This window comes from Oryzias melastigma, linkage group LG21, assembly GCF_002922805.2.
Source record: "Oryzias melastigma strain HK-1 linkage group LG21, ASM292280v2, whole genome shotgun sequence".
Taxonomy (NCBI): domain Eukaryota; kingdom Metazoa; phylum Chordata; class Actinopteri; order Beloniformes; family Adrianichthyidae; genus Oryzias; species Oryzias melastigma.
The window spans coordinates 18,080,514-18,089,209 of record NC_050532.1 but is presented as its reverse complement, the minus strand read 5'-3'; positions in this window follow the sequence as shown (position 1 = coordinate 18,089,209).

Here is an 8,696-nt window from a genome sequence, read left to right as displayed (position 1 = left end):
AAGATGACACTATAAAACACTTGGTGGAACCCAGCAGCAGTTAGATGACACCTGATATGTGTAGCATTTTACATGCAAGCTCAGCAGTGGAGTCGAGTGAAACAGTTTTAATAAATAAATTGATGTCAGATTTTAAAAGTGAAGGTACTATCCTAAAATCAAATGAAGAACTGCAAATTAAAGACCATTTAAATTAAAAATAGGACACCAATTTCGCAAGGAGTCCAGATGTTCCAATGGGTTGTGTTCATCAAAAGAGTTTATTAACATTAAAGTTATTAAATATGATGATAGAAATTTAAATACATTTATATTTGGTCATGTATATATTGCTATCAGTACTAGTGAGTGTTGGTAAATGTTTCGAAGACCTACCCCAATGTAAATCTTGTTTTTTGGTGTTTTTAACATGTTCTTGTAGCTTTTTTCTCACATTGGAGGATGTCTATAAAGAAAAGATTAAAAGGTTAAAATTGCATATCTGAGTATTTCTTTATTTAAATTGTTGTGAATCAAGAGCAGACAAAAAAAACGTCAGAGCTAAAGTCGGCAGGCCACAAGCTTCCTGCACCACCCATTTCTAATGCATCCAATGGCAGTCAAATAGATTCTTGAATGTCTCACCTCGGCTTACACTGCAACCAGTACAGCTCTGGTGCGGATGCCGGAGTCTTCACGAAACTTGAAAAGTCCAAGAAGCCCTCAAACTGCATCCAGTCCGGTCCGTCCTCCCCAGCGCTCTACATCCATTCCATTGGCTTCAAATTTTTCCGGACGCCAGAGCCGAGCCGTTCGTAGCCATCTGCCTTAGCTAGACCGATCCGGCTTCTGCACTGGACCGGATGCAGTGTGAGCCCGGGGTGAGTTTCCTAAGCTTACTAACGTTAGGTTGGAGTTGTGAGGGGCTGTAAGCTAGTGGAAGAGAATGGAAGCAAAGGGATGATGGGAAAATAAGGCAGGCTTACAGTCCCACCCACAAGTCAGAGGTCAAAGTCTGATAACATTTTGGCAGAAACTATGTTCTAGAAAATGACAGGTTGTTTTGATTTAACCTAAAAATTGCATAATCATAGTTAAAAGATCACTAGGAACAGTTTTTACAACAGATCAAAAGATGATCGGAGTGGGACGTTGAGAACCCCCAGATTTGAAACATGGTTTTCATCAATATGTTATATTAAGCTAAATGTGTATTTTATCAACACTTTGCTTTGCAAGAATAAAAAAAATTCTAGTTTACTTTATCTGAATTACTAGCTGCTGTGTTTAAAGTATCCCCACATGCAGAAATTTAACAACCCACTCCTAATATAAAGTCATCTGAGGAATGTTTTCTGTGTGTTGTCAAGATACAGATGTTCTAGTCACCTTACAGTTTCCATTGTTAATTTACAAGAAATTCATACTACTTTGTGATATTGAAGGAATATTTATCATTTGGTTGCAAAGATTATTTCCTTAAACCTTAGATCAGTTTGAAACTTTTAAGGAAAAGAGTATTCTCCATCTTTAGGTGCTCTTTTAAAAAAGGAGAAACATCAGCTAGTTTTTGAACACACTATACAACTTTTCACCATCTCTCTAGAGTGTCAGTGCAGCAGGAATAGGTGGTATAGAAGCAGAAAGAAAGCAGAGTTGAGTCAAATGGATCAACAGGAGCATCAGCCCATTGGGAAAGAAATGGTAAAAACAACTCACTTCTGATCCCTCTGGTTGATCTGAATCTCAAGATATAGTGTTCTAGATGACGATCAAACTCACTTCTGTTGCTTACCACCACTTCCTACCAGACTGTATATTGCACCTCGGCCTTTGGTGACGTCGATCTTCAAGTGTTAAGTGTTGATTCAAGGTTCTATCCAGAACCACAGTTTAATATGGTAAAGATACACATCACTGTGACAAAGCAGGCTCAGCCCATTCTTATGACACAACTAACAGGTGGAGGACTGCTACAGTGCAGAGATCCTCACAAGTCCCCGAGTCTAAAGTCTCTGCTGAATAATTTAAGCCTCAAGTCCTCAAAGCTATTTGTCAAAATAGGTATTTCAATACTACAAATATGTCATTATAGTACTTTTTCAACAACTTTGGAGGCAGTTTGTGTTTTTTTCATTTCTAATGCAAAACTACTGTACGGAAAACTTTTGTTTTTAGACCTGACAGCCCAACACACCCAAAGCGTCAAAAAGTGTCTCGGAAGAGTCTCTAACCAAACATCAATATATGACGACTTGAAGGTGAGAATGTGTTGGACAGCCATGTCCTAAAACAAAAAAAAAATAGGAAAAAGATGGGAACATTGTTCGAGGTTTTCAAATTATTTACAACACCCTCTATAATGCACAATTAAGTGGGCACTTCCATGAAAAGTCTATGTTAACACACACAAATGCATGTTTTGGGCTTCTGCGTTCAAAATGCTCATGTTCACGTGTAGCTGCGTAGGTTTTTATGACCATTTTTGGGCTCTACATACAATGAAAATACGTTGAAAGTTAAACCATTTGACCAATTTGGTTACTTGGATTTGGTAGTGATGTATAGACGGTGTGTGTATAGAAGTGTCAACCATTTGAAAATCAATCATGGGGGAGAAAATAATAGGTGTGGTTGTGTCCAGCTAGAATTCTATGACATCAAGTTTTTCATATATCGGAATAGAATTATGAAAAAAAAATCTGGAGCAAGATTTACCAGATTTTTGACATTTCGCACTAAACCTCAACTAATAAAAAAGAAGAAGAAGCCCCTCCCTGCGTGTCCAGTGTGAACACCATGGGTTATATTTGCGTTCAATTTATGTTCTTGAACTCCCATGCCCGGTTTGTTCATAGATTTAGTCTCAAGTCTCTGCATTCCCTATGATACTTGAGAGAGAGTTCCAGTTCGAGTGTAGGGGTCCGAATTCCCATCTCTGCTGCTGCAACCTCAATGCAAAGTCCTCATCTGTGGTGGTGACTTGTCTCAAACTGATTGGCTATTACAACTGCCTGCCTCTGCCTGCTTTCAGCACATGGCAGCCTGCTCTGTGGATTGTGAAGGCCTCTGGCTGATTTAATAGAACCTGACAACACAAGCAATCTGAAATATGATTGGATACAATCTCTACCAAAATATAAAACAATGTCAGCAGCTGGTTCACGTGGATATCATCACATAAAGAACTAAGACTATGAAAATGTATTTAAAGTAATTTTAATTACAGAATGTAGAAACAATTTAAATGTGGCCTTGATAGTTCACCATAGCTGTTAATGAATATTGGCTTCACTACTGCTATGCTGGATCAAATTTCTTCTTCTTCTTAAGTCTTTTACATTTCCTCTGAATTTTTACTTCATTTTAGGTTAACTTATTTTTACTTTCATACTGGGTTTTAAGGAATGATGGCACAGCAATATATTGGTTAGCACTCTCACCTAAATTTTAATTTTAATGGAAAAACTTTCATGTTATATTTTCATTTAACAAAAGGTCACATTTTTGAGCCGCATTTACCTGAGTCAAATTTGAAATTGATACATTTTTGATTGTATAATTGGTTTAAAGTATAACGATTCAGGATTTTTTTATGCTATTTAAAATGTGTAAATTTTATGTGTTCACATTATGCATTTACATGGGATTACCATGAAATGTTTTGTCAAAACAACCATTCTTGCTCTGATACCATTTTGTTTTATACATTTTCTTGCTAATCCAAATTTTTCCTAAATATTTTTTTCTTTAGTGCATAAAATTGATGTTTTTAATTAATATTTTGTATGCATGTTGTCTTTCTTCTGAAGGACCCCAGGAAGAGTAACTGTCTGCTAAGTACAGTTTTTGGGGATCCTTGAAATAATCCTTACAACTGTGACATCATGGCAACCTGTAGTACCCCGCCTTCACCCATCCACAGTTGGGATAGGCTCCAGCTACCCCATAACCCTAAAAAGGATTTAGAGGGTTAAAAAAATGGGTGAATGCTGCTTAAAGGAAGAAACTTGTAATAGTTATTTTAGGATTTAGGCCTGCCCATCCCTGGTCCATGGACGTTTATCACTTTGCGTTTATTTCTAAGCATCATCCCCCTACTGTTGTTATTAATCAACTTGATCAGATGATTCTGGGTTTTGACTAACAATATACCCTAACTCTGGTAATCAGAGGTGAGTTGACCTTGGAGAACTGGAAAACAAGCAAAGTGGTATATCTTGAGCACCAGAGTTAGGCTCCTTTTTTGGTTGTTTTTGCTACTGTCAACTCAAGAGGAGCATTAATAGAGATTTTAAGACAGAAAATATTAGAATTGGTCCTCAGTCGGTGAATACTGGATCTTATACCAATGCAAGTGTACCAAAGAACATGTGGAATAATTTGCTTTTTAAAGCTTGCATTCTAAACCAAATGTCTAATTTAAAGTTCAGCCAAATGTAGTCCAAGTAAACTGAAGTAAGGTAGTGGTGGGTGATACTGGGAATCCATGCCAAGTAATTACAGGGCTAGTTTAGCCGATATCGATACTTTGTCCTTGAAATGTTTGATTACAGAATAACTTTTTAAATATATATATACATTTTTATTAAGTTTATTATAAAACACAGGACAGAGACTTCTGACAAATAAACATTTTTATTAACTTAGAAGAATCTGAACTGAATGTCAAATATAGAACATGTGAAGTAGTAATGGCATAATACAGTAAGAGAAACATGTAAGCATAACAGCACTAAAAACTTGCATAAAAAACAATGGAAGGCAGTACTAAAATATCAAAGTCGCTATTGAAAATAAAAAATCAACACTGCAATAATTATATAAAAATGTAAATTAGACAACAAAAAATTCTGCCATTGGTGCAAATATGTGAGTCTGTACGACTTCGCTCTACGATGAAGCAGTGAGGGGAGGGGCAAGGTGTGAGCAACAGCGAGAAAGGAGGAGGGGCATTGTCTACACAGACAGTGTTGCCAGATTGGTCAGTTTCCCACACAAATTGGACAGGTATTTACTCAAATCGTGTTGCTGTTTTCCCCAAACTGGCAACACTGCAGACAGACGCTTGCATGAACTCCATAAGTAAATTCAGGCTATTGAGGGTATGGGATAAGGAAAAACTATAGGTATCAAAAGTATCGATTTCATCACGCAAGTATCGATACTTCACCTTAGTATCGAAAATATCGATCCTCAGTTTGATACTGAAGTAAGGGGAAAAATAAACTTTGTGACATTTATGTGACAACTGACAAAGTTGGGATATCTGTTGAGTTCATAGTTGTAGTAACAAACAGAATGTAAATGGTATCATAGAAAACATCAGTAGTAAGTTGTACTGTCATGATACTAAAGGAAATATGAGTTCACCACTTTAAGAGCTATTCATATTTTGGAAAAAAATCTAGTTCAACCACAGTAATGCTCTTTTTTTCTAAATTTCTCTTTATTTATTAAATTTTTTTCTTTTTTGAATAAACAGAAAGTTTACAAATAAAAGCTAACTGAGCCTACCTTAAAAAACTGGGGGTGTAGGGGAAATCGATTTGGCAATATATTGTGATATTTCATTTGGCGATAATTGTATCGATTTAAAATGCTGACAAGACTAAATTTAATTCATTATTTATGAAGAAATTAAGTTCAGTGTCTTACTTTTGTTTTCCACCTAAATCCCAACTGCTAGTTGGCAGCACAGCACACTGAGGCTCTTTGAGCAGCGCTCCAAAAAAAATTAATAACAAGATCTCACGAGAACAAGCTTGTGTTAAGAGTTCAGACAGCCTTGCTGTTTTTGTTGTTATGAAACATGTAGAAGTTAGTTTTTAAACCAGGTAGATTTTTTTTTTCTTTTTTGTAAATCATAATCTTTAAAAATGATAGTGAGAATTTGTTCTGTACAGTTTTGGGATATATCGTGATACGAGTATCGCGATATGTATCGTCGAACCCATACTAATACACACCCCTATATAAAAAACACAAATTTTCCTCTGTTTTCATAAATGAGCAACCATCCAAAAATGCTTCTAACATTCTCTAACACCATCTGCATTCACTTGTCTTTTCTGCACATCCACAGAAGTGACTCTGGGAGGCTTCAGAAAACAACCACTGCTTCTGTGCAAACTCTTCCCATTGCACTCCAATAGACTAAGGAGGAGAAAAGAACAAAAGAAGGAAACAGATGACTAAAGATGAGGGTCAAAAGCATTTGAGAAGTTTGTCAAAATGTGATGACAAATGCAACTTGTAAGGCACTATTACACCCAAGCAGAGAATCATGTTGAAATTATAAAAAAAAAAGAAGAAGAAGAAAAAGAAAAAACCCTGGAGATGCCACACACTGCCAAGAATGATTGCCTGCAGTGTTTTTGTTTTTTTCTTTCTTTGTTTGACCCCCTCCCCTCCATATCATTTTTTTTTTCTCTTCATGCATGGCCGCCTTTCATATTTGAAGAGTTGCAAATCTGGATTTAATGATACTCCAAATGGCCATCTTTACACTCAGTAATGACTCAGTTTTGATTGGTGTAAGACTGTCAGGGTTTCATCTTTACTAAAAGAGCTGCCTGTCATCCAGCATTGACTCATCACTTTCAGCAGTGATGAGGCTTGTTTTCTGTGTCAAATCATCTGTCTTGTTGGCAGTTCTCTGATCAGATAACACGCATGGATACTCCACAGCATCAACCATCACAGAAGGAGCTGTGGAAAACCTCAATGGCTATGGTTACTTTTTGAATTCTATATGTTTTTTTTGTTTTTATCTTTAAAGCAAAAAATTTCTAAAAGTTGCACATAAAATCCACATTTGAATGTACAGGTTAAAACATGCTTCATATTAGGGATAATATTATCCAATATTTTGACATTTTGACTGACACATTACAAACCTACGGAGCACCTAAAGGGACTACGAAGTTTTAAAAAAAGTATATGGTGCGCAAAATAAACTTTTTAGAAACTTTAATGAAAATAATAATCAATATTATTATCTATTATTAATTATTTTTTTACTGTTTGTTTTTTGTACACACCAGATACTAACAAGTGTGCACCAGTTAGTATCTGGTGCACATAAGAAACATTTTTTTTTATAAAACTTCAATGATTCACATTGATATTGTTATTATTTTTAATTATTATTATGTAATCTTTTTTTAACTTATCTTTTTTTAAAGTTTGTATCTAGTGCGCACCAGATACTAACCGGTACACACTAGTTAGTATCTGGTGCGCACAAGAAACTTTTTTTTTTTAACTTTGATTATTATTCATTTAGTTATTATTATTTCCGATTATTATAGTTACTTTTTTTTAACTTTACTTTTTCAGAGTTTGCATCTAGTCACACTAGTTAGTATCTATAAACTTTTTTTTTTTAATTCTATGTTTTATTCAGGGCTCCGTACAAACTTTTTTCCTAATTATTTGATTTTAATTGGTTTATTGGTTTATTTCAAGCATTAATTGTGGACAATAAGACAAAAAATAACAGATGTTTCATTATATTGCATCGATTAAAACAATAAAGAAAAATCAATAAAACAGTGCAATTACTCATTATGATAAAGATTTTTGCAGTAAATATACATACAAGTCACATTAGATTCATAAAATATAATAACTATCTACCTCAATGTAACTCCACCTCGAATACAGTTTAATTTATTGCTTGAAAAGCAGAGGGAAAAAGCAAATGTAAGTAACTTGTAAAATCCCACCCCTATCGAGTCATTTATTTTTATTTGTTTGCTTAGTTGTCATGATCCAGTATATTATTGTTAAGAAACCTGATCAAATTTCTTTTTTAAAGCCAATGAGTCCCGCCCTCTTTGTTAGATATGCATTTTTTGACATTTTGCAATAAGAATTAGCCTAAATTGAAAAATAAATGTAAGTAACTTGTGTTTATTTACAAATTTCACCATTTTTAGCTATGATAAGTTTGTTTTTTTTAGAAAATTACTATTTTAAAATTATAAGTATGTGAAACAACAAAAAAGTGTTTATTTTTAAATAAGTCTTTATCTGTTTAGCCAAAATGTGCAGTAAATAACCCTTCTGTAATTCTGATTGAAGTGTTTGTAGTCATTTAATATTCATGTGCAGCTTTTAAGCGTCAAGAAACCAAAAGGGAAGTATTTGCAAAATAAAAGCACATTGTTAAATGTTGACACATAATTCCCACTCTTTGTCGCACATCACTATATTATAAATGAGCTTTCATGTTATTGCAGCTACACTATTCCTCTGATGACAACACAAAGAAACTTTGTTAATATGAGAGTGTGAGAAAACCTGTAGCCTGCAGATGCTGCTTCCATTCATTTCTCTAACATCAGGCAGCTCAAGGTTGGCACCATTCAAAGCTTTTTTTCCTTTGATTTTTCCCCTGGCAGACCCTCAAATTAAGCTCACTTCTGTTTGACCAAAGATGAGACGAGGCAGTAAGGCAGCTTTGCCTCCTTTTTTTTTTTTTTCAAAAGAGTTTGCAATCTACCCCTCAGAACTCCACAGACTTATAAATCTCCCGAAAATCTCTTTTCATTGTCAGCCTGCTTTCAAGAGGCATATGGAAAATTCTTTCAGCTCAGATTGCGCTCTGACTGCAAAGAACGCCGTTTTACTGGGAAAATTTCAAGTGCACAAGAGACACAAATTAGTTTTACTACTAAAGTGTTTTTTTTTTTTTTTTTTATAAACCATCA